Source organism: Haliotis cracherodii, unplaced genomic scaffold, assembly GCF_022045235.1.
Source record: "Haliotis cracherodii isolate W230 unplaced genomic scaffold, xgHalCrac1.p SCAF_8, whole genome shotgun sequence".
In the NCBI taxonomy this organism is placed as follows: Eukaryota; Metazoa; Mollusca; class Gastropoda; order Lepetellida; family Haliotidae; genus Haliotis; species Haliotis cracherodii.
Window position 1 is genome coordinate 42,277,488 of NW_027266341.1, and position 27,960 is coordinate 42,305,447.

Genomic DNA, 27,960 nt, shown 5'->3' on the forward strand with positions numbered 1-27,960 from the left:
TACACCCTGAGACCTATTGTCAAAAGCATAAGTTTCAGAACCAAAATATTTGGTGTGTGGATGCATTCTTACATGGTGGATGAGCATAAAAAAAATTGGCGCAATTGCATAAAAATTCATGACTTGAGGCCGAACTATAAATACATCAGCGATTCGAACTTTTTCACATGCACGACTTTTACACCCTGAGACCTATTGTCAAAAGTATAAGTTTCAGAACCAAAATATTTGGTGTGTGGATGCATTCTTACATGGTGGATGAGCATAAAAAAAATTGGCGCAATTGCATAAAAATTCATGACTTGAGGCCGAACTATAAATACATCAGCGATTCGAACTTTTTCACATGCACGACTTTTACACCCTGAGACCTATTGTCAAAAGTATAAGTTTCAGAACCAAAATATTTGGTGTGTGGATGCATTCTTACATTGTGGACACCCATGAAAAAAATTGGCGCAATTGCATAAAAAATCATGACTTGAGGCCGAACTATAAATACATCAGCGATTCGAACTTTTTCGCATGCATGACTTTTACACCCTGAGACCTATTGTCAAAAGTATAAGTTTCAGAACCAAAATATTTGGTGTGTGGATGCATTCTTACATGGTGGATGAGCATAAAAAAAATTGGCGCAATTGCATAAAAATTCATGACTTGAGGCCGAACTATAAATACATCAGCGATTCGAACTTTTTCACATGCACGACTTTTACACCCTGAGACCTATTGTCAAAAGTATAAGTTTCAGAACCAAAATATTTGGTGTGTGGATGCATTCTTACATTGTGGACACCCATGAAAAAAATTGGCGCAATTGCATAAAAAATCATGACTTGAGGCCGAACTATAAATACATCAGCGATTCGAACTTTTTCGCATGCATGACTTTTACACCCTGAGACCTATTGTCAAAAGTATAAGTTTCAGAACCAAAATATTTGGTGTGTGGATGCATTCTTACATGGTGGATGAGCATAAAAAAAATTGGCGCAATTGCATAAAAATTCATGACTTGAGGCCGAACTATAAATACATCAGCGATTCGAACTTTTTCACATGCACGACTTTTACACCCTGAGACCTATTGTCAAAAGTATAAGTTTCAGAACCAAAATATTTGGTGTGTGGATGCATTCTTACATGGTGGATCCGCATTAAAGAAATTGGCGCAATTGCATAAAAATTCATGACTTGAGGCCGAACTATAAATACATCAGCGATTCGAACTTTTTCGCATGCACGACTTTTACACCCTGAGACCTATTCTCAAAAGTATAAGTTTCAGAACCAAAATATTTGGTGTGTGGATGCATTCTTACATGGTGGATGAGCATAAAAAAAATTGGCGCAATTGCATAAAAATTCATGACTTGAGTCCGAACTATAAATACATCAGCGATTCGAACTTTTTCACATGCACGACTTTTACACCCTGAGACCTATTGTCAAAAGTATAAGTTTCAGAACCAAAATATTTGGTGTGTGGATGCATTCTTACATGGTGGATGAGCATAAAAAAATTTGGCGCAATTGCATAAAAATTCATGACTTGAGGTTGAACTATATAAATACATCAGCAATTCGAACTTTTTCGCATGCACGACTTTTACACCCTGAGACCTATTGTCAAAAGTATAAGTTTCAGAACCAAAATATTTGGTGTGTGGATGCATTCTTACATGGTGGATCCGCATAAAAGAAATTGGCGCAATTGCATAAAAATTCATGACTTGAGGCCGAACTATAAATACATCAGCGATTCGAACTTTTTCGCAAGGACGTCTTTTACACCATGAGACCTATTCTCAAAAGTATTAGTTTCAGGACCAAAATATTTGGTGTGTGGATGCATTCTTACATGGTGGACACCTATGAAAAAAATTGGCGCAATTGCATAAAAATTCATGACTTGAGGCCGAACTATAAATACATCAGCGATTCGAACTTTTTCGCATGCACGACTTTTACACCCTGAGACCTATTGTCAAAAGTATAAGTTTCAGAACCAAAATATTTGGTGTGTGGATGCATTCTTACATGGTGGATCCGCATAAAAGAAATTGGCGCAATTGCATAAAAATTCATGACTTGAGGCCGAACTATAAATACATCAGCGCTTCGAACTTTTTCACATGCACGACTTTTACACCCTGAGACCTATTGTCAAAAGTATAAGTTTCAGAACCAAAATATTTGGTGTGTGGATGCATTCTTACATGGTGGATCCGCATAAAAGAAATTGGCGCAATTGCATAAAAATTCATGACTTGAGGCCGAACTATAAATACATCAGCAATTCGAACTTTTTCACATGCACGACTTTTACACCCTGAGACCTATTGTCAAAAGTATAAGTTTCAGAACCAAAATATTTGGTGTGTGGATGCATTCTTACATGGTGGATGAGCATAAAAAAAATTGGCGCAATTGCATAAAAATTCATGACTTGAGGCCGAACTATAAATACATCAGCGATTCGAACTTTTTCGTATGCATGACTTTTACACCCTGAGACCTATTGTCAAAAGTATAAGTTTCAGAACCAAAATATTTGGTGTGTGGATGCATTCTTACATAGTGGATGAGCATAAAAAAAATTGGCGCAATTGCATAAAAATTCATGACTTGAGGCCGAACTATAAATACATCAGCGATTCGAACTTTTTCGCATGCACGACTTTTACACCCTGAGACCTATTCTCAAAAGTATAAGTTTCAGAACCAAAATATTTGGTGTGTGGATGCATTCTTACATGGTGGATGAGCATAAAAAAAATTGGCGCAATTGCATAAAAATTCATGACTTGAGGCCGAACTATAAATACATCAGCGATTCGAACTTTTTCACATGCACGACTTTTACACCCTGAGACCTATTGTCAAAAGTATAAGTTTCAGAACCAAAATATTTGGTGTGTGGATGCATTCTTACATTGTGGACACCCATGAAAAAAATTGGCGCAATTGCATAAAAAATCATGACTTGAGGCCGAACTATATATACATCAGCGATTCGAACTTTTTCGCATGCATGACTTTTACACCCTGAGACCTATTGTCAAAAGCATAAGTTTCAGAACCAAAATATTTGGTGTGTGGATGCATTCTTACATGGTGGATGAGCATAAAAAAAATTGGCGCAATTGCATAAAAATTCATGACTTGAGGCCGAACTATAAATACATCAGCGATTCGAACTTTTTCACATGCACGACTTTTACACCCTGAGACCTATTCTCAAAAGTATAAGTTTCAGAACCAAAATATTTGGTGTGTGGATGCATTCTTACATGGTGGATCCGCATAAAAGAAATTGGCGCAATTGCATAAAAATTCATGACTTGAGGCCGAACTATAAATACATCAGCGATTCGAACTTTTTCGCAAGGACGTCTTTTACACCATGAGACCTATTCTCAAAAGTATTAGTTTCAGGACCAAAATATTTGGTGTGTGGATGCATTCTTACATGGTGGACACCTATGAAAAAAATTGGCGCAATTGCATAAAAATTTATGACTTGAGGCCGAACTATAAATACATCAGCGATTCGAACTTTTTCACATGCACGACTTTTACACCCTGAGACCTATTGTCAAAAGTATAAGTTTCAGAACCAAAATATTTGGTGTGTGGATGCATTCTTACATGGTGGATGAGCATAAAAAAAATTGGCGCAATTGCATAAAAATTCATGACTTGAGGCCGAACTATAAATACATCAGCGATTCGAACTTTTTCACATGCACGACTTTTACACCCTGAGACCTATTCTCAAAAGTATAAGTTTCAGAACCAAAATATTTGGTGTGTGGATGCATTCTTACATGGTGGATCCGCATTAAAGAAATTGGCGCAATTGCATAAAAATTCATGACTTGAGGCCGAACTATAAATACATCAGCGATTCGAACTTTTTCGCATGCACGACTTTTACACCCTGAGACCTATTCTCAAAAGTATAAGTTTCAGAACCAAAATATTTGGTGTGTGGATGCATTCTTACATGGTGGATGAGCATAAAAAAAATTAGCGCAATTGCATAAAAATTCATGACTTGAGGCCGAACTATAAATACATCAGCGATTCGAACTTTTTCACATGCACGACTTTTACACCCTGAGACCTATTGTCAAAAGTATAAGTTTCAGAACCAAAATATTTGGTGTGTGGATGCATTCTTACATGGTGGATGAGCATAAAAAAAATTGGCGCAATTGCATAAAAATTCATGACTTGAGACCGAACTGTAAATACATCAGCGATTCGAACTTTTTCGCATGCACGACTTTTACACCCTGAGACCTATTCTCAAAAGTATAAGTTTCAGAACCAAAATATTTGGTGTGTGGATGCATTCTTACATGGTGGATCCGCATAAAAAAAATTGGCGCAATTGCATAAAAATTCATGACTTGAGGCCGAACTATAAATACATCAGCGATTCGAACTTTTTCGCATGCACGACTTTTACACCCTGAGACCTATTCTCAAAAGTATAAGTTTCAGAACCAAAATATTTGGTGTGTGGATGCATTCTTACATGGTGGATGAGCATAAAAAAAATTGGCGCAATTGCATAAAAATTCATGACTTGAGGCCGAACTATAAATACATCAGCGATTCGAACTTTTTCACATGCACGACTTTTACACCCTGAGACCTATTGTCAAAAGTATAAGTTTCAGAACCAAAATATTTGGTGTGTGGATGCATTCTTACATTGTGGACACCCATGAAAAAAATTGGCGCAATTGCATAAAAAATCATGACTTGAGGCCGAACTATATATACATCAGCGATTCGAACTTTTTCGCATTCATGACTTTTACACCCTGAGACCTATTGTCAAAAGTATAAGTTTCAGAACCAAAATATTTGGTGTGTGGATGCATTCTTACATGGTGGATGAGCATAAAAACAATTGGCGCAATTGCATAAAAATTCATGACTTGAGGCCGAACTATAAATACATCAGCGATTCGAACTTTTTCACATGCACGACTTTTACACCCTGAGACCTATTCTCAAAAGTATAAGTTTCAGAACCAAATATTTGGTGTGTGGATGCATTCTTACATGGTGGATCCGCATAAAAAAAATTGGCGCAATTGCATAAAAATTCATGACTTGAGGCCGAACTATAAATACATCAGCGATTCGAACTTTTTCACATGCACGACTTTTACACCCTGAGACCTATTCTCAAAAGTATAAGTTTCAGAACCAAAATATTTGGTGTGTGGATGCATTCTTACATGGTGGATCCGCATTAAAGAAATTGGCGCAATTGCATAAAAATTCATGACTTGAGGCCGAACTATAAATACATCAGCGATTCGAACTTTTTCGCATGCACGACTTTTACACCCTGAGACCTATTCTCAAAAGTATAAGTTTCAGAACCAAAATATTTGGTGTGTGGATGCATTCTTACATGGTGGATCCGCATAAAATAAATTGCCGCAATTGCATAAAAATTCATGACTTGAGGCCGAACTATAAATACATCAGCGATTCGAACTTTTTCGCAAGGACGTCTTTTACACCATGAGACCTATTCTCAAAAGTATTAGTTTCAGGACCAAAATATTTGGTGTGTGGATGCATTCTTACATGGTGGACACCTATGAAAAAAATTGGCGCAATTGCATAAAAATTCATGACTTGAGGCCGAACTATAAATACATCAGCGATTCGAACTTTTTCACATGCACGACTTTTACACCCTGAGACCTATTGTCAAAAGTATAAGTTTCAGAACCAAAATATTTGGTGTGTGGATGCATTCTTACATGGTGGATCCGCATAAAAGAAATTGGCGCAATTGCATAAAAATTCATGACTTGAGGCCGAACTATAAATACATCAGCGATTCGAACTTTTTCGCATGCACGACTTTTACACCCTGAGACCTATTGTCAAAAGTATAAGTTTCAGAACCAAAATATTTGGTGTTTGGATGGATTCTTACATGGTGGATCCGCATAAAAGAAATTGGCGCAATTGCATAAAAAATTTTGACTTGAGGCCGAACTATAAATACATCAGCGATTCGAACTTTTTCACATGCACGACTTTTACACCCTGAGACCTATTCTCAAAAGTATAAGTTTCAGGACCAAAATATTTGGTGTGTGGATGCATTCTTACATGGTGGATCCGCATAAAATAAATTGCCGCAATTGCATAAAAATTCATGACTTGAGGCCGAACTATAAATACATCAGCGATTCGAACTTTTTCGCATGCACGACTTTTACACCCTGAGACCTATTCTCAAAAGTATTAGTTTCAGGACCAAAATATTTGGTGTGTGGATGCATTCATACATGGTGGACACCCATGAAAAAAATTGGCGCAATTGCATAAAAATTCATGACTTGAGGCCGAACTATAAATACATCAGCGATTCGAACTTTTTCGAATGCACGACTTTTACACCATGATACCTATTCTCAAAAGTATAAGTTTCAGAACCAAAATATTTGGTGTGTGGATGCATTCTTACATGGTGGATCCGCATAAAAAAAATTGGCGCAATTGCATAAAAATTCATGACTTGAGGCCGAACTATAAATACATCAGCGATTCGAACTTTTTCGCATGCACGACTTTTACACCCTGAGACCTATTGTCAAAAGTATAAGTTTCAGAACCAAAATATTTGGTGTGTGGATGCATTCTTACATGGTGGACACCCATGAAAAAAATTGGCGCAATTGCATAAAAAATCATGACTTGAGGCCGAACTATAAATACATCAGCGATTCGAACTTTTTCGCATGCATGACTTTTACACCCTGAGACCTATTCTCAAAAGTATAAGTTTCAGAACCAAAATATTTGGTGTGTGAATGCATTCTTACATGGTGGATCCGCATTAAAGAAATTGGCGCAATTGCATAAAAATTCATGACTTGAGGCCGAACTATAAATACATCAGCGATTCGAACTTTTTCACATGCACGACTTTTACACCCTGAGACCTATTCTCAAAAGTATAAGTTTCAGAACCAAAATATTTGGTGTGTGGATGCATTCTTACATTGTGGACACCCATGAAAAAAATTGGCGCAATTGTATTAAAAATCATGACTTGAGGCCGAACTATAAATACATCAGCGATTCGAACTTTTTCGCATGCATGACTTTTACACCCTGAGACCTATTGTCAAAAGTATAAGTTTCAGAACCAAAATATTTGGTGTGTGGATGCATTCTTACATGGTGGATGAGCATAAAAAAAATTGGCGCAATTGCATAAAAATTCATGACTTGAGGCCGAACTATAAATACATCAGCGATTCGAACTTTTTCACATGCACGACTTTTACACCCTGAGACCTATTCTCAAAAGTATAAGTTTCAGAACCAAAATATTTGGTGTGTGGATGCATTCTTACATGGTGGATCCGCATTAAAGAAATTGGCGCAATTGCATAAAAATTCATGACTTGAGGCCGAACTATAAATACATCAGCGATTCGAACTTTTTCGCATGCACGACTTTTACACCATGAGACCTATTCTCAAAAGTATAAGTTTCAGAACCAAAATATTTGGTGTATGGATGCATTCTTACATGGTGGATGAGCATAAAAAAAATTGGCGCAATTGCATAAAAATTCATGACTTGAGGCCGAACTATAAATACATCAGCGATTCGAACTTTTTCGCATGCACGACTTTTACACCCTGAGACCTATTCTCAAAAGTATTAGTTTCAGGACCAAAATATTTGGTGTGTGGATGCATTCTTACATGGTGGACACCTATGAAAAAAATTGGCGCAATTGCATAAAAATTCATGACTTGAGGCCGAACTATAAATACATCAGCGATTCGAACTTTTTCGCATGCACGACTTTTACACCCTGAGACCTATTGTCAAAAGTATAAGTTTCAGAACCAAACTATTTGGTGTGTGGATGCATTCTTACATGGTGGATGAGCGTAAAGAAAATTGGCGCAATTGCATAAAAATTCATGACTTGAGGCCGAACTATAAATACATCAGCGATTCGAACTTTTTCGCAAGGACGACTTTTACACCATGAGACCTATTGTCAAAAGTATAAGTTTCAGAACCAAAATATTTGGTGTGTGGATGCATTCTTACATGGTGGATCCGCATAAAAAAAATTGGCGCAATTGCATAAAAATTCATGACTTGAGGCCGAACTATAAATACATCAGCGATTCGAACTTTTTCGCATGCATGACTTTTACACCCTGAGACCTATTGTCAAAAGTATAAGTTTGAGAACCAAAATATTTGGTGTGTGGATGCATTCTTACATGGTGGATGAGCATAAAAAAAATTGGCGCAATTGCATAAAAATTCATGACTTGAGGCCGAACTATAAATACATCAGCGATTCGAACTTTTTCACATGCACGACTTTTACACCCTGAGACCTATTCTCAAAAGTATAAGTTTCAGAACCAAAATATTTGGTGTGTGGATGCATTCTTACATGGTGGATCCGCATTAAAGAAATTGGCGCAATTGCATAAAAATTCATGACTTGAGGCCGAACTATAAATACATCAGCGATTCGAACTTTTTCGCATGCACGACTTTTACACCCTGAGACCTATTCTCAAAAGTATAAGTTTCAGAACCAAAATATTTGGTGTGTGGATGCATTCTTACATGGTGGATGAGCATAAAAAAAATTGGCGCAATTGCATAAAAATTCATGACTTGAGGCCGAACTATAAATACATCAGCGATTCGAACTTTTTCGCATGCACGACTTTTACACCCTTAGACCTATTCTCAAAAGTATTAGTTTCAGGACCAAAATATTTGGTGTGTGGATGCATTCTTACATGGTGGACACCTATGAAAAAAATTGGCGCAATTGCATAAAATTTCATGACTTGAGGCCGAACTATAAATACATCGGCGATTCGAACTTTTTCGCATGCACGACTTTTACACCCTGAGACCTATTGTCAAAAGTATAAGTTTCAGAACCAAACTATTTGGTGTGTGGATGCATTCTTACATGGTGGATGAGCATAAAGAAAATTGGCGCAATTGCATAAAAAGTCATGACTTGAGGCCGAACTATAAATACATCAGCGATTCGAACTTTTTCGCATGCACGACTTTTACACCCTGAGACCTATTGTCAAAAGTATAAGTTTCAGAACCAAAATATTTGGTGTGTGGATGCATTACATGGTGGATCCGCATAAAAGAAATTGGCGCAATTGCATAAAAAATTTTGACTTGAGGCCGAACTATAAATACATCAGCGATTCGAACTTTTTCACATGCACGACTTTTACACCCTGAGACCTATTCTCAAAAGTATTAGTTTCAGAACCAAAATATTTGGTGTGTGGATGCATTCTTACATGGTGGATGAGCATAAAAAAAATTGGCGCAATTGCATAAAAATTCATGACTTGAGGCCGAACTATAAATACATCAGCGATTCGAACTTTTTCGAATGCACGACTTTTACACCATGAGACCTATTCTCAAAAGTATAAGTTTCAGAACCAAAATATTTGGTGTGTGGATGCATTCTTACATGGTGGATGAGCATAAAAAAAATTGGCGCAATTGCATAAAAATTCATGACTTGAGGCCGAACTATAAATACATCAGCGATTCGAACTTTTTCGCATGCACGACTTTTATACCCTGAGACCTTTTCTCAAAAAGTATAAGTTTCAGAACCAAAATATTTGGTGTGTGGATGCATTCTTACATGGTGGATCCGCATAAAATAAATTGCCGCAATTGCATAAAAATTCATGACTTGAGGCCGAACTATAAATACATCAGCGATTCGAACTTTTTCGCATGCACGACTTTTACACCCTGAGACCTATTCTCAAAAGTATTAGTTTCAGGACCAAAATATTTGGTGTGTGGATGCATTCTTACATGGTGGACACCCATGAAATAAATTGGCGCAATTGCATAAAAATTCATGACTTGAGGCCGAACTATAAATACATCAGCGATTCGAACTTTTTCGAATGCACGACTTTTACACCATGAGACCTATTCTCAAAAGTATAAGTTTCAGAACCAAAATATTTGGTGTGTGGATGCATTCTTACATGGTGGATCCGCATAAAAAAAATTGGCGCAATTGCATAAAAATTCATGACTTGAGGCCGAACTATAAATACATCAGCGATTCGAACTTTTTCGCAAGCACGACTTTTACACCCTGAGACCTATTGTCAAAAGTATAAGTTTCAGAACCAAAATATTTGGTGTGTGGATGCATTCTTACATTGTGGACACTCATGAAAAAAATTGGCGCAATTGCATAAAAAATCATGACTTGAGGCCGAACTATAAATACATCAGCGATTCGAACTTTTTCGCATGCATGACTTTTACACCCTGAGACCTATTGTCAAAAGTATAAGTTTCAGAACCAAAATATTTGGTGTGTGGATGCATTCTTACATGGTGGATGAGCATAAAAAAAATTGGCGCAATTGCATAAAAATTCATGACTTGAGGCTGAACTATAAATACATCAGCGATTCGAACTTTTTCGCATGCACGACTTTTACACCCTGAGACCTATTCTCAAAAGTATAAGTTTCAGAACCAAAATATTTGGTGTGTGGATGCATTCTTACATGGTGGATCCGCATTAAAGAAATTGGCGCAATTGCATAAAAATTCATGACTTGAGGCCGAACTATAAATACATCAGCGATTCGAACTTTTTCGAATGCACGACTTTTACACCCTGAGACCTATTCTCAAAAGTATAAGTTTCAGAACCAAAATATTTGGTGTGTGGATGCATTCTTACATTGTGGACACCCATGAAAAAAATTGGCGCAATTGCATAAAAAATCATGACTTGAGGCCGAACTATAAATACATCAGCGATTCGAACTTTTTCGCATGCATGACTTTTACACCCTGAGACCTATTGTCAAAAGTATAAGTTTCAGAACCAAACTATTTGGTGTGTGGATGCATTCTTACATGGTGGATGAGCATAAAGAAAATTGGCGCAATTGCATAAAAATTCATGACTTGAGGCCGAACTATAAATACATCAGCGATTCGAACTTTTTCGCATGCACGACATTTACACCCTGAGACCTATTGTCAAAAGTATAAGTTTCAGAACCAAAATATTTGGTGTGTGGATGCATTCTTACATGGTGGATCCGCATAAAAGAAATTGGCGCAATTGCATAAAAAATTTTGACTTGAGGCCGAACTATAAATACATCAGCGATTCGAACTTTTTCACATGCACGACTTTTACACCCTGAGACCTATTCTCAAAAGTATTAGTTTCAGGACCAAAATATTTGGTGTGTGGATGCATTCTTACATGGTGGATGAGCATAAAGAAAATTGGCGCAATTGCATAAAAATTCATGACTTGAGGTTGAACTATATAAATACATCAGCGATTCGAACTTTTTCGCATGCACGACTTTTACACCCTGAGACCTATTGTCAAAAGTATAAGTTTCAGAACCAAAATATTTGGTGTGTGGATGCATTCTTACATGGTGGATGAGCATAAAAGAAATTGGCGCAATTGCATAAAAATTCATGACTTGAGGCCGAACTATAAATACATCAGCGATTCTAACTTTTTCGCAAGGACGTCTTTTACACCATGAGACCTATTCTCAAAAGTATTAGTTTCAGGACCAAAATATTTGGTGTGTGGATGCATTCTTACATGGTGGACACCTATGAAAAAAATTGGCGCAATTGCATAAAAATTCATGACTTGAGGCCGAACTATAAATACATCAGCGATTCTAACTTTTTCGCATGCACGACTTTTACACCCTGAGACCTATTGTCAAAAGTATAAGTTTCAGAACCAAACTATTTGGTGTGTGGATGCATTCTTACATGGTGGATGAGCATAAAGAAAATTGGCGCAATTGCATAAAAATTCATGACTTGAGGCCGAACTATAAATACATCAGCGATTCGAACTTTTTCGCATGCACGACTTTTACACCATGAGACCTATTGTCAAAAGTATAAGTTTCAGAACCAAAATATTTGGTGTGTGGATGCATTCTTACATGGTGGATCCGCATAAAAGAAATTGGCGCAATTGCATAAAAATTCATGACTTGAGGCCGAACTATAAATACATCAGCGATTCGAACTTTTTCGCAAGCACGACTTTTACACCCTGAGACCTATTGTCAAAAGTATAAGTTTCAGAACCAAAATATTTGGTGTGTGGATGCATTCTTACATTGTGGACACTCATGAAAAAAATTGGCGCAATTGCATAAAAAATCATGACTTGAGGCCGAACTATAAATACATCAGCGATTCGAACTTTTTCGCATGCATGACTTTTACACCCTGAGACCTATTGTCAAAAGTATAAGTTTCAGAACCAAAATATTTGGTGTGTGGATGCATTCTTACATGGTGGATGAGCATAAAAAAAATTGGCGCAATTGCATAAAAATTCATGACTTGAGGCTGAACTATAAATACATCAGCGATTCGAACTTTTTCGCATGCACGACTTTTACACCCTGAGACCTATTCTCAAAAGTATAAGTTTCAGAACCAAAATATTTGGTGTGTGGATGCATTCTTACATGGTGGATCCGCATTAAAGAAATTGGCGCAATTGCATAAAAATTCATGACTTGAGGCCGAACTATAAATACATCAGCGATTCGAACTTTTTCGAATGCACGACTTTTACACCCTGAGACCTATTCTCAAAAGTATAAGTTTCAGAACCAAAATATTTGGTGTGTGGATGCATTCTTACATTGTGGACACCCATGAAAAAAATTGGCGCAATTGCATAAAAAATCATGACTTGAGGCCGAACTATAAATACATCAGCGATTCGAACTTTTTCGCATGCATGACTTTTACACCCTGAGACCTATTGTCAAAAGTATAAGTTTCAGAACCAAACTATTTGGTGTGTGGATGCATTCTTACATGGTGGATGAGCATAAAGAAAATTGGCGCAATTGCATAAAAATTCATGACTTGAGGCCGAACTATAAATACATCAGCGATTCGAACTTTTTCGCATGCACGACTTTTACACCCTGAGACCTATTGTCAAAAGTATAAGTTTCAGAACCAAAATATTTGGTGTGTGGATGCATTCTTACATGGTGGATCCGCATAAAAGAAATTGGCGCAATTGCATAAAAAATTTTGACTTGAGGCCGAACTATAAATACATCAGCGATTCGAACTTTTTCACATGCACGACTTTTACACCCTGAGACCTATTCTCAAAAGTATTAGTTTCAGGACCAAAATATTTGGTGTGTGGATGCATTCTTACATGGTGGATGAGCATAAAGAAAATTGGCGCAATTGCATAAAAATTCATGACTTGAGGTTGAACTATATAAATACATCAGCGATTCGAACTTTTTCGCATGCACGACTTTTACACCCTGAGACCTATTGTCAAAAGTATAAGTTTCAGAACCAAAATATTTGGTGTGTGGATGCATTCTTACATGGTGGATGAGCATAAAAGAAATTGGCGCAATTGCATAAAAATTCATGACTTGAGGCCGAACTATAAATACATCAGCGATTCTAACTTTTTCGCAAGGACGTCTTTTACACCATGAGACCTATTCTCAAAAGTATTAGTTTCAGGACCAAAATATTTGGTGTGTGGATGCATTCTTACATGGTGGACACCTATGAAAAAAATTGGCGCAATTGCATAAAAATTCATGACTTGAGGCCGAACTATAAATACATCAGCGATTCTAACTTTTTCGCATGCACGACTTTTACACCCTGAGACCTATTGTCAAAAGTATAAGTTTCAGAACCAAACTATTTGGTGTGTGGATGCATTCTTACATGGTGGATGAGCATAAAGAAAATTGGCGCAATTGCATAAAAATTCATGACTTGAGGCCGAACTATAAATACATCAGCGATTCGAACTTTTTCGCATGCACGACTTTTACACCATGAGACCTATTGTCAAAAGTATAAGTTTCAGAACCAAAATATTTGGTGTGTGGATGCATTCTTACATGGTGGATCCGCATAAAAGAAATTGGCGCAATTGCATAAAAATTCATGACTTGAGGCCGAACTATAAATACATCAGCGATTCGAACTTTTTCACATGCACGACTTTTACACCCTGAGACCTATTCTCAAAAGTATTAGTTTCAGGACCAAAATATTTGGTGTGTGGATGCATTCTTACATTGTGGACACCCATGAAAAAAATTGGCGCAATTGCATAAAAAATCATGACTTGAGGCCGAACTATAAATACATCAGCGATTCGAACTTTTTCGCATGCATGACTTTTACACCCTGAGACCTATTGTCAAAAGTATAAGTTTCAGAACCAAAATATTTGGTGTGTGGATGCATTCTTACATGGTGGATGAGCATAAAAAAAATTGGCGCAATTGCATAAAAATTCATGACTTGAGGCCGAACTATAAATACATCAGCGATTCGAACTTTTTCGCATGCACGACTTTTACACCCTGAGACCTATTCTCAAAAGTATAAGTTTCAGAACCAAAATATTTGGTGTGTGGATGCATTCTTACATGGTGGATCCGCATTAAAGAAATTGGCGCAATTGCATAAAAATTCATGACTTGAGGTGGAACTATAAATACATCAGCGATTCGAACTTTTTTGAAAGCACGACTTTTACACCCTGAGACCTATTCTCAAAAGTATAAGTTTCAGAACCAAAATATTTGGTGTGTAGATGCATTCTTACTTTGTGGACACCCATGAAAAAAATTGGCGCAATTGCATAAAAATTCATGACTTGAGGCCGAACTATAAATACATCAGCGATTCGAACTTTTTCGCATGCACGACTTTTACACCCTGAGACCTATTCTCAAAAGTATAAGTTTCAGAACCAAAATATTTGGTGTGTGGATGCATTCTTACATAGTGGATGAGCATAAAAAAAATTGGCGCAATTGCATAAAAATTCATGACTTAAGGCCGAACTATAAATACATCAGCGATTCGAACTTTTTCGCATGCATGACTTTTACACTCTGAGACCTATTGTCAAAAGTATAAGTTTCAGAACCAAAATATTTGGTGTGTGGATGCATTCTTACATGGTGGATGAGCATAAAAAAAATTGGCGCAATTGCATAAAAATTCATGACTTGAGGCCGAACTATAAATACATCAGCGATTCGAACTTTTTCACATGCACGACTTTTACACCCTGAGACCTATTCTCAAAAGTATAAGTTTCAGAACCAAAATATTTGGTGTGTGGATGCATTCTTACATGGTGGATCCGCATTAAAGAAATTGGCGCAATTGCATAAAAATTCATGACTTGAGGCCGAACTATAAATACATCAGCGATTCGAACTTTTTCGCATGCACGACTTTTACACCATGAGACCTATTCTCAAAAGTATAAGTTTCAGAACCAAAATATTTGGTGTGTGGATGCATTCTTACATGGTGGATGAGCATAAAAAAAATTGGCGCAATTGCATAAAAATTCATGACTTGAGGCCGAACTATAAATACATCAGCGATTCGAACTTTTTCGCATGCACGACTTTTACACCCTGAGACCTATTCTCAAAAGTATTAGTTTCAGGACCAAAATATTTGGTGTGTGGATGCATTCTTACATGGTGGACACCTATAAAAAAAAATTGGCGCAATTGCATAAAAATTCATGACTTGAGGCCGAACTATAAATACATCAGCGATTCGAACTTTTTCGCATGCACGACTTTTACACCCTGAGACCTATTGTCAAAAGTATAAGTTTCAGAACCAAACTATTTGGTGTGTGGATGCATTCTTACATGGTGGATGAGCATAAAGAAAATTGGCGCAATTGCATAAAAATTCATGACTTGAGGCCGAACTATAAATACATCAGCGATTCGAACTTTTTCGCATGCACGACTTTTACACCCTGAGACCTATTGTCAAAAGTATAAGTTTCAGAACCAAAATATTTGGTGTGTGGATGCATTCTTACATGGTGGATCCGCATAAAAGAAATTGGCGCAATTGCATAAAAAATTTTGACTTGAGGCCGAACTATAAATACATCAGCGATTCGAACTTTTTCACATGCACGACTTTTACACCCTGAGACCTATTCTCAAAAGTATTAGTTTCAGGACCAAAATATTTGGTGTGTGGATGCATTCTTACATGGTGGATGAGCATAAAGAAAATTGGCGCAATTGCATAAAAATTCATGACTTGAGGTTGAACTATATAAATACATCAGCGATTCGAACTTTTTCGCATGCACGACTTTTACACCCTGAGACCTATTGTCAAAAGTATAAGTTTCAGAACCAAAATATTTGGTGTGTGGATGCATTCTTACATGGTGGATCCGCATAAAAGAAATTGGCGCAATTGCATAAAAAATTTTGACTTGAGGCCGAACTATAAATACATCAGCGATTCGAACTTTTTCACATGCACGACTTTTACACCCTGAGACCTATTGTCAAAAGTATAAGTTTCAGAACCAAAATATTTGGTGTGTGGATGCATTCTTACATGGTGGATCCGCATAAAAGAAATTGGCGCAATTGCATAAAAATTCATGACTTGAGGCCGAACTATAAATACATCAGCGATTCTAACTTTTTCGCAAGGACGTCTTTTACACCATGAGACCTATTCTCAAAAGTATTAGTTTCAGGACCAAAATATTTGGTGTGTGGATGCATTCTTACATGGTGGACACCTATGAAAAAAATTGGCGCAATTGCATAAAAATTCATGACTTGAGGCCGAACTATAAATACATCAGCGATTCGAACTTTTTCGCATGCACGACTTTTACACCCTGAGACCTATTGTCAAAAGTATAAGTTTCAGAACCAAACTATTTGGTGTGTGGATGCATTCTTACATGGTGGATGAGCATAAAGAAAATTGGCGCAATTGCATAAAAATTCATGACTTGAGGCCGAACTATAAATACATCAGCGATTCGAACTTTTTCGCATGCACGACTTTTACACCATGAGACCTATTGTCAAAAGTATAAGTTTCAGAACCAAAATATTTGGTGTGTGGATGCATTCTTACATGGTGGATCCGCATAAAAGAAATTGGCGCAATTGCATAAAAATTCATGACTTGAGGCCGAACTATAAATACATCAGCGATTCGAACTTTTTCGCATGCACGACTTTTACACCCTGAGACCTATTGTCAAAAGTATAAGTTTCAGAACCAAAATATTTGGTGTGTGGATGCATTCTTACATGGTGGATGAGCATAAAGAAAATTGGCGCAATTGCATAAAAATTCATGACTTGAGGCCGAACTATAAATACATCAGCGATTCGAACTTTTTCGCATGCACGACTTTTACACCCTGAGACCTATTGTCAAAAGTATAAGTTTCAGAACCAAAATATTTGGTGTGTGGATGCATTCTTACATGGTGGATCCGCATAAAACAAATTGGCGCAATTCCATAAAAATTCATGACTTGAGGTTGAACTATATAAATACATCAGCGATTCGAACTTTTTCGCATGCACGACTTTTACACCCTGAGACCTATTCTCAAAAGTATAAGTTTCAGAACCAAAATATTTGGTGTGTGGATGCATTCTTACATGATGGATGAGCATAAAAAAATTTGGCGCAATTGCATAAAAAGTAATGACTTGAGGCCGAACTATAAATACATCAGCGATTCGAACTTTTTCGCATGCACGACTTTTACACCCTGAGACCTATTCTCAAAAGTATAAGTTTCAGAACCAAAATATTTGATGTGTGGATGTATTCTTACATGGTGGATGAGCATAAAAAAAATTGGCACAATTGCATAAAAATTCATGACTTGAGGCCGAACTATAAATACATCAGCGATTCGAACTTTTTCGCATGCACGACTTTTACACCCTGAGACCTATTGTCAAAAGTATAAGTTTCAGAACGAAAATATTTGGTGTGTGGATGCATTCTTACGTGGTGGATCCGCATAAAAAAAATTGGCGCAATTACATAAAAATTCATGACTTGAGGTTGAACTATATAAATACATCAGCGATTCGAACTTTTTCGCATGCACGACTTTTACACCCTGAGACCTATTCTCAAAAGTATAAGTTTCAGAACCAAAATATTTGGTGTGTGGATGCATTCTTACATGATGGATCCGCATGAAAAAATTTGGCGCAATTGCATAAAAAGTCATGACTTGAGGCCGAACTATAAATACATCAGCGATTCGAACTTTTTCGCATGCACGACTTTTACACCCTGAGACCTATTGTCAAAAGTATAAGTTTCAGAACCAAAATATTTGATGTGTGGATGCATTCTTACATGGTGGATGAGTATAAAAACAAATTGGCGCAATTGCATAAAAATTCATGACTTGAGGCCGAACTATAAATACATCAGCGATTCGAACTTTTTCGCATGCACGACTTTTACACCCTGAGACCTATTGTCAAAAGTATAAGTTTCAGAACGAAAATATTTGGTGTGTGGATGCATTCTTACGTGGTGGATCCGCATAAAAAAAATTGGCGCAATTGCATAAAAATTCATGACTTGAGGTTGAACTATATAAATACATCAGCGATTCGAACTTTTTCGCATGCACGACTTTTACACCCTGAGACCTATTGTCAAAAGTATAAGTTTCAGAACCAAAATATTTGGTGTGTGGATGCATTCTTACATGATGGATCCGCATAAAAAAATTTGGCGCAATTGCATAAAAAGTCATGACTTGAGGCCGAACTATAAATACATCAGCGATTCGAACTTTTTCGCATGCACGACTTTTACACCCTGAGACCTATTCTCAAAAGTATAAGTTTCAGGACCAAAATATTTGGTGTGTGGATGCATTCTTACATTGTGGACACCTATGAAAACAATTGGCGCAATTGCATAAAAAGTCATGACTTGAGGCCGAACTATAAATACATCAGCGATTCGAACTTTTCCGCAAGGACGACTTTTACACCCTGAGACCTATTGTCAAAAGTATAAGTTTCAGAACCAAAATATTTGGTGTGTGCATGTATTCTTACATGGTGGATGAGCATAAAAAAAATTGGCGCAATTGCATAAAAATTCATGACTTGAGGCCGAACTATAAATACATCAGCGATTCGAACTTTTTCGCATGCACGACTTTTACACCCTGAGACCTATTGTCAAAAGTATAAGTTTCAGAACCAAAATATTTGGTGTGTGGATGCATTCTTACATGGTGGATGAGCATAAAAAAAATTGGCGCAATTGCATAAAGATTCATGACTTGAGGTTGAACTATATAAATACATCAGCGATTCGAACTTTTTCGCATGCACGACTTTTACACCCTGAGACCTATTGTCAAAAGTATAAGTTTCAGAACCAAAATATTTGGTGTGTGGATGCATTCTTACATGGTGGATCGGCATAAAAGAATTTGGCGCAATTGCATAAAAAATCATGACTTGAGGCCGAACTATAAATACATCAGCGATTCGAACTTTTTCGCATGCACGACTTTTACACCCTGAGACCTATTCTCAAAAGTATAAGTTTCAGGACCAAAATATTTGGTGTGTGGATGCATTCTTACATTGTGGACACCTATGAAAACAATTGGCGCAATTGCATAAAAATTCATGACTTGAGGCCGAACTATAAATACATCAGCGATTCGAACTTTTCCGCAAGGACGACTTTTACACCATGAGACCTATTGTCAAAAGTATAAGTTTCAGAACCAAAATATTTGGTGTGTGCATGTATTCTTACATGGTGGATGAGCATAAAAAAAATTGGCGCAATTGCATAAAAATTCATGACTTGAGGCCGAACTATAAATACATCAGCGATTCGAACTTTTTCGCATGCACGACTTTTACACCCTGAGACCTATTGTCAAAAGTATAAGTTTCAGAACCAAAATATTTGGTGTGTGGATGCATTCTTACATGGTGGATGAGCATAAAAAAAATTGGCGCAATTGCATAAAAATTCATGACTTGAGGTTGAACTATATAAATACATCAGCGATTCGAACTTTTTCGCATGCACGACTTTTACACCCTGAGACCTATTGTCAAAAGTATAATTTTCAGAACCAAAATATTTGGTGTGTGGATGCATTCTTACATGGTGGATCCGCATAAAAAAAATTGGCGCAATTGCATAAAAATTCATGACTTGAGGTTGAACTATATAAATACATCAGCGATTCGAACTTTTTCGCATGCACGACTTTTACACCCTGAGACCTATTGTCAAAAGTATAAGTTTCAGAACCAAAATATTTGGTGTGTGGATGCATTCTTACATGGTGGATCCGCATAAAAGAAATTGGCGCAATTGCATAAAAAATTTTGACTTGAGGCCGAACTATAAATACATCAGCGATTCGAACTTTTTCACATGCACGACTTTTACACCCTGAGACCTATTGTCAAAAGTATAAGTTTCAGAACCAAAATATTTGGTGTGTGGAAGCATTCTTACATGGTGGATCCGCATAAAAGAAATTGGCGCAATTGCATAAAAATTCATGACTTGAGGCCGAACTATAAATACATCAGCGATTCTAACTTTTTCGCAAGGACGTCTTTTACACCATGAGACCTATTCTCAAAAGTATTTGTTTCAGGACCAAAATATTTGGTGTGTGGATGCATTCTTACATGGTGGACACCTATGAAAAAAATTGGCGCAATTGCATAAAAATTCATGACTTGAGGCCGAACTATAAATACATCAGCGATTCGAACTTTTTCGCATGCACGACTTTTACACCCTGAGACCTATTGTCAAAAGTATAAGTTTCAGAACCAAACTATTTGGTGTGTGGATGCATTCTTACATGGTGGATGAGCATAAAGAAAATTGGCGCAATTGCATAAAAATTCATGACTTGAGGCCGAACTATAAATACATCAGCGATTCGAACTTTTTCGCATGCACGACTTTTACACCATGAGACCTATTGTCAAAAGTATAAGTTTCAGAACCAAAATATTTGGTGTGTGGATGCATTCTTACATGGTGGATCCGCATAAAAGAAATTGGCGCAATTGCATAAAAATTCATGACTTGAGGCCGAACTATAAATACATCAGCGATTCGAACTTTTTCGCATGCACGACTTTTACACCCTGAGACCTATTGTCAAAAGTATAAGTTTCAGAACCAAAATATTTGGTGTGTGGATGCATTCTTACATGGTGGATGAGCATAAAGAAAATTGGCGCAATTGCATAAAAATTCATGACTTGAGGCCGAACTATAAATACATCAGCGATTCGAACTTTTTCGCATGCACGACTTTTACACCCTGAGACCTATTGTCAAAAGTATAAGTTTCAGAACCAAAATATTTGGTGTGTGGATGCATTCTTACATGGTGGATCCGCATAAAACAAATTGGCGCAATTCCATAAAAATTCATGACTTGAGGTTGAACTATATAAATACATCAGCGATTCGAACTTTTTCGCATGCACGACTTTTACACCCTGAGACCTATTCTCAAAAGTATAAGTTTCAGAACCAAAATATTTGGTGTGTGGATGCATTCTTACATGATGGATGAGCATAAAAAAATTTGGCGCAATTGCATAAAAAGTAATGACTTGAGGCCGAACTATAAATACATCAGCGATTCGAACTTTTTCGCATGCACGACTTTTACACCCTGAGACCTATTCTCAAAAGTATAAGTTTCAGAACCAAAATATTTGATGTGTGGATGTATTCTTACATGGTGGATGAGCATAAAAAAAATTGGCGCAATTGCATAAAAATTCATGACTTGAGGCCGAACTATAAATACATCAGCGATTCGAACTTTTTCGCATGCACGACTTTTACACCCTGAGACCTATTGTCAAAAGTATAAGTTTCAGAACGAAAATATTTGGTGTGTGGATGCATTCTTACGTGGTGGATCCGCATAAAAAAAATTGGCGCAATTACATAAAAATTCATGACTTGAGGTTGAACTATATAAATACATCAGCGATTCGAACTTTTTCGCATGCACGACTTTTACACCCTGAGACCTATTCTCAAAAGTATAAGTTTCAGAACCAAAATATTTGGTGTGTGGATGCATTCTTACATGATGGATCCGCATGAAAAAATTTGGCGCAATTGCATAAAAAGTCATGACTTGAGGCCGAACTATAAATACATCAGCGATTCGAACTTTTTCGCATGCACGACTTTTACACCCTGAGACCTATTGTCAAAAGTATAAGTTTCAGAACCAAAATATTTGATGTGTGGATGCATTCTTACATGGTGGATGAGTATAAAAACAAATTGGCGCAATTGCATAAAAATTCATGACTTGAGGCCGAACTATAAATACATCAGCGATTCGAACTTTTTCGCATGCACGACTTTTACACCCTGAGACCTATTGTCAAAAGTATAAGTTTCAGAACGAAAATATTTGGTGTGTGGATGCATTCTTACGTGGTGGATCCGCATAAAAAAAATTGGCGCAATTGCATAAAAATTCATGACTTGAGGTTGAACTATATAAATACATCAGCGATTCGAACTTTTTCGCATGCACGACTTTTACACCCTGAGACCTATTGTCAAAAGTATAAGTTTCAGAACCAAAATATTTGGTGTGTGGATGCATTCTTACATGATGGATCCGCATAAAAAAATTTGGCGCAATTGCATAAAAAGTCATGACTTGAGGCCGAACTATAAATACATCAGCGATTCGAACTTTTTCGCATGCACGACTTTTACACCCTGAGACCTATTCTCAAAAGTATAAGTTTCAGGACCAAAATATTTGGTGTGTGGATGCATTCTTACATTGTGGACACCTATGAAAACAATTGGCGCAATTGCATAAAAAGTCATGACTTGAGGCCGAACTATAAATACATCAGCGATTCGAACTTTTCCGCAAGGACGACTTTTACACCCTGAGACCTATTGTCAAAAGTATAAGTTTCAGAACCAAAATATTTGGTGTGTGCATGTATTCTTACATGGTGGATGAGCATAAAAAAAATTGGCGCAATTGCATAAAAATTCATGACTTGAGGCCGAACTATAAATACATCAGCGATTCGAACTTTTTCGCATGCACGACTTTTACACCCTGAGACCTATTGTCAAAAGTATAAGTTTCAGAACCAAAATATTTGGTGTGTGGATGCATTCTTACATGGTGGATGAGCATAAAAAAAATTGGCGCAATTGCATAAAGATTCATGACTTGAGGTTGAACTATATAAATACATCAGCGATTCGAACTTTTTCGCATGCACGACTTTTACACCCTGAGACCTATTGTCAAAAGTATAAGTTTCAGAACCAAAATATTTGGTGTGTGGATGCATTCTTACATGGTGGATCGGCATAAAAGAATTTGGCGCAATTGCATAAAAAATCATGACTTGAGGCCGAACTATAAATACATCAGCGATTCGAACTTTTTCGCATGCACGACTTTTACACCCTGAGACCTATTCTCAAAAGTATAAGTTTCAGGACCAAAATATTTGGTGTGTGGATGCATTCTTACATTGTGGACACCTATGAAAACAATTGGCGCAATTGCATAAAAATTCATGACTTGAGGCCGAACTATAAATACATCAGCGATTCGAACTTTTCCGCAAGGACGACTTTTACACCATGAGACCTATTGTCAAAAGTATAAGTTTCAGAACCAAAATATTTGGTGTGTGCATGTATTCTTACATGGTGGATGAGCATAAAAAAAATTGGCGCAATTGCATAAAAATTCATGACTTGAGGCCGAACTATAAATACATCAGCGATTCGAACTTTTTCGCATGCACGACTTTTACACCCTGAGACCTATTGTCAAAAGTATAAGTTTCAGAACCAAAATATTTGGTGTGTGGATGCATTCTTACATGGTGGATGAGCATAAAAAAAATTGGCGCAATTGCATAAAAATTCATGACTTGAGGTTGAACTATATAAATACATCAGCGATTCGAACTTTTTCGCATGCACGACTTTTACACCCTGAGACCTATTGTCAAAAGTATAATTTTCAGAACCAAAATATTTGGTGTGTGGATGCATTCTTACATGGTGGATCCGCATAAAACAAATTGGCGCAATTCCATAAAAATTCATGACTTGAGGTTGAACTATATAAATACATCAGCGATTCGAACTTTTTCGCATGCACGACTTTTACACCCTGAGACCTATTCTCAAAAGTATAAGTTTCAGAACCAAAATATTTGGTGTGTGGATGCATTCTTACATGATGGATGAGCATAAAAAAATTTGGCGCAATTGCATAAAAAGTAATGACTTGAGGCCGAACTATAAATACATCAGCGATTCGAACTTTTTCGCATGCACGACTTTTACACCCTGAGACCTATTCTCAAAAGTATAAGTTTCAGAACCAAAATATTTGATGTGTGGATGTATTCTTACATGGTGGATCCGCATAAAAAAAATTGGCGCAATTGCATAAAAATTCATGACTTGAGGCCGAACTATAAATACATCAGCGATTCGAACTTTTTCGCATGCACGACTTTTACACCCTGAGACCTATTGTCAAAAGTATAAGTTTCAGAACCAAAATATTTGGTGTGTGGATGCATTCTTACATGGTGGATGAGCATAAAAAAAATTGGCGCAATTGCATAAAAATTCATGACTTGAGGTTGAACTATATAAATACATCAGCGATTCGAACTTTTTCGCATGCACGACTTTTACACCCTGAGACCTATTGTCAAAAGTATAAGTTTCAGAACCAAAATATTTGGTGTGTGGATGCATTCTTACATGGTGGATCCGCATAAAACAAATTGGCGCAATTGCATAAAAATTCATGACTTGAGGCCGAACTATATAAATACATCAGCGATTCGAACTTTTTCGCATCCACGACTTTTACACCCTGAGACCTATTCTCAAAAGTATCAGTTTCAGAACCAAAATATTTGGTGTGTGGATGCATTCTTACATGGTGGATGAGTATAAAAACAAATTGGCGCAATTGCATAAAAATTCATGACTTGAGGCCGAACTATAAATACATCAGCGATTCGAACTTTTTCGCATGCACGACTTTTACACCCTGAGACCTATTGTCAAAAGTATAAGTTTCAGAACGAAAATATTTGGTGTGTGGATGCATTCTTACGTGGTGGATCCGCATAAAAAAAATTGGCGCAATTACATAAAAATTCATGACTTGAGGTTGAACTATATAAATACATCAGCGATTCGAACTTTTTCGCATGCACGACTTTTACACCCTGAGACCTATTCTCAAAAGTATAAGTTTCAGAACCAAAATATTTGGTGTGTGGATGCATTCTTACATGATGGATCCGCATGAAAAAATTTGGCGCAATTGCATAAAAAGTCATGACTTGAGGCCGAACTATAAATACATCAGCGATTCGAACTTTTTCGCATGCACGACTTTTACACCCTGAGACCTATTGTCAAAAGTATAAGTTTCAGAACCAAAATATTTGATGTGTGGATGTATTCTTACATGGTGGATGAGCATAAAAAAAATTGGCGCAATTGCATAAAAATTCATGACTTGAGGCCGAACTATAAATACATCAGCGATTCGAACTTTTTCGCATGCACGACTTTTACACCCTGAGACCTATTGTCAAAAGTATAAGTTTCAGAACCAAAACATTTAGTGTGTGGATGCATTCTTACATGGTGGATGAGCATAAAAAAAATTGGTGCAATTGCATAGAAATTCATGACTTGAGGTTGAACTATATAAATACATCAGCGATTCGAACTTTTTCGCATGCACGACTTTTACACCCTGAGACCTATTCTCAAAAGTATAAGTTTCAGAACGAAAATATTTGGTGTGTGGATGCATTCTTACATGATGGATCCGCATAAAACAAATTGGCGCAATTGCATAAAAATTCATGACTTGAGGTTGAACTATATAAATACACCAGCGATTCGAACTTTTTCACATGCACGACTTTTACACCCTGAGACCTATTCTCAAAAGTATCAGTTTCAGAACCAAAATATTTGGTGTGTGGATGCATTCTTACATGGTGGATCGGCATAAAAGAAATTGGCGCAATTGCATAAAAAATCATGACTTGAGGCCGAACTATAAATACATCAGCGATTCGAACTTTTTCGCATGCACGACTTTTACACCCTGAGACCTATTCTCAAAAGTATAAGTTTCAGGACCAAAATATTTGGTGTGTGGATGCATTCTTACATGGTGGACACCTATGAAAAAAATTGGCGCAATTGCATAAAAATTCATGACTTGAGGCCGAACTATAAATACATCAGCGATTCGAACTTTTTCGCATGCACGACTTTTACACCCTCAGACCTATTGTCAAAAGTATAAGGTTCAGAACCAAAATATTTGGTGTGTGGATGCATTCTTACATGGTGGATCCGCATAAAAGAAATTGGCGCAATTGCATAAAAATTCATGACTTGAGGCCGAACTATAAATACATCAGCGATTCGAACTTTTTCACATGCACGACTTTTACACCCTGAGACCTATTGTCAAAAGTATAAGTTTCAGAACCAAAATATTTGGTGTGTGGATGCATTCTTACATGGTGGATCCGCATAAAAAAAATTGGCGCAATTGCATAAAAATTCATGACTTGAGGTTGAACTATATAAATACATCAGCGATTCGAACTTTTTCACATGCACGACTTTTACACCCTGAGACCTATTGTCAAAAGTATAAGTTTCAGAACCAAAATATTTGGTGTGTGGATGCATTCTTACATGGTGGATCGGCATAAAAGAAATTGGCGCAATTGCATAAAAATGCATGACTTGAGGCCGAACTATAAATACATCAGCGATTCGAACTTTTTCGCATGCACGACTTTTACACCCTGAGACCTATTCTCAAAAGTATAAGTTTCAGGACCAAAATATTTGGTGTGTGGATGCATTCTTACATTGTGGACACCTATGAAAACAATTGGCGCAATTGCATAAAAAGTCATGACTTGAGGCCGAACTATAAATACATCAGCGATTCGAACTTTTTCGCAAGGACGACTTTTACACCCTGAGACCTATTGTCAAAAGTATAAGTTTCAGAACCAAAATATTTGGTGTGTGGATGCATTCTTACATGGTGGATCGGCATAAAAGAAATTGGCGCAATTGCATAAAAATTCATGACTTGAGGCCGAACTATAAATACATCAGCGATTCGAACTTTTTCGCATGCACGACTTTTACACCCTGAGACCTATTCTCAAAAGTATAAGTTTCAGGACCAAAATATTTGGTGTGTGGATGCATTCTTACATTGTGGACACCTATGAAAACAATTGGCGCAATTGCATAAAAAGTCATGACTTGAGGCCGAACTATAAATACATCAGCGATTCGAACTTTTTCGCAAGGACGACTTTTACACCCTGAGACCTATTGTCAAAAGTATAAGTTTCAGAACCAAAATATTTGGTGTGTGGATGCATTCTTACATGGTGGATGAGCATAAAAAAAATTGGCGCAATTGCATAAAAATTCATGACTTGAGGTTGAACTATATAAATACATCAGCGATTCGAACTTTTTCGCATGCACGACTTTTACACCCTGAGACCTATTGTCAAAAGTATAATTTTCAGAACCAAAATATTTGGTGTGTGGATGCATTCTTACATGGTGGATGAGCATAAAAACAAATTGGCGCAATTGCATAAAAATTCATGACTTGAGGTTGAACTATATAAATACATCAGCGATTCGAACTTTTTCACATGCACGACTTTTACACCCTGAGACCTATTCTCAAAAGTATAAGTTTCAGAACCAAAATATTTGGTGTGTGGATGCATTCTTACATGATGGATCCGCATAAAAAAATTTGGCGCAATTGCATAAAAATTCATGACTTGAGGCCGAACTATAAATACATCAGCGATTCGAACTTTTTC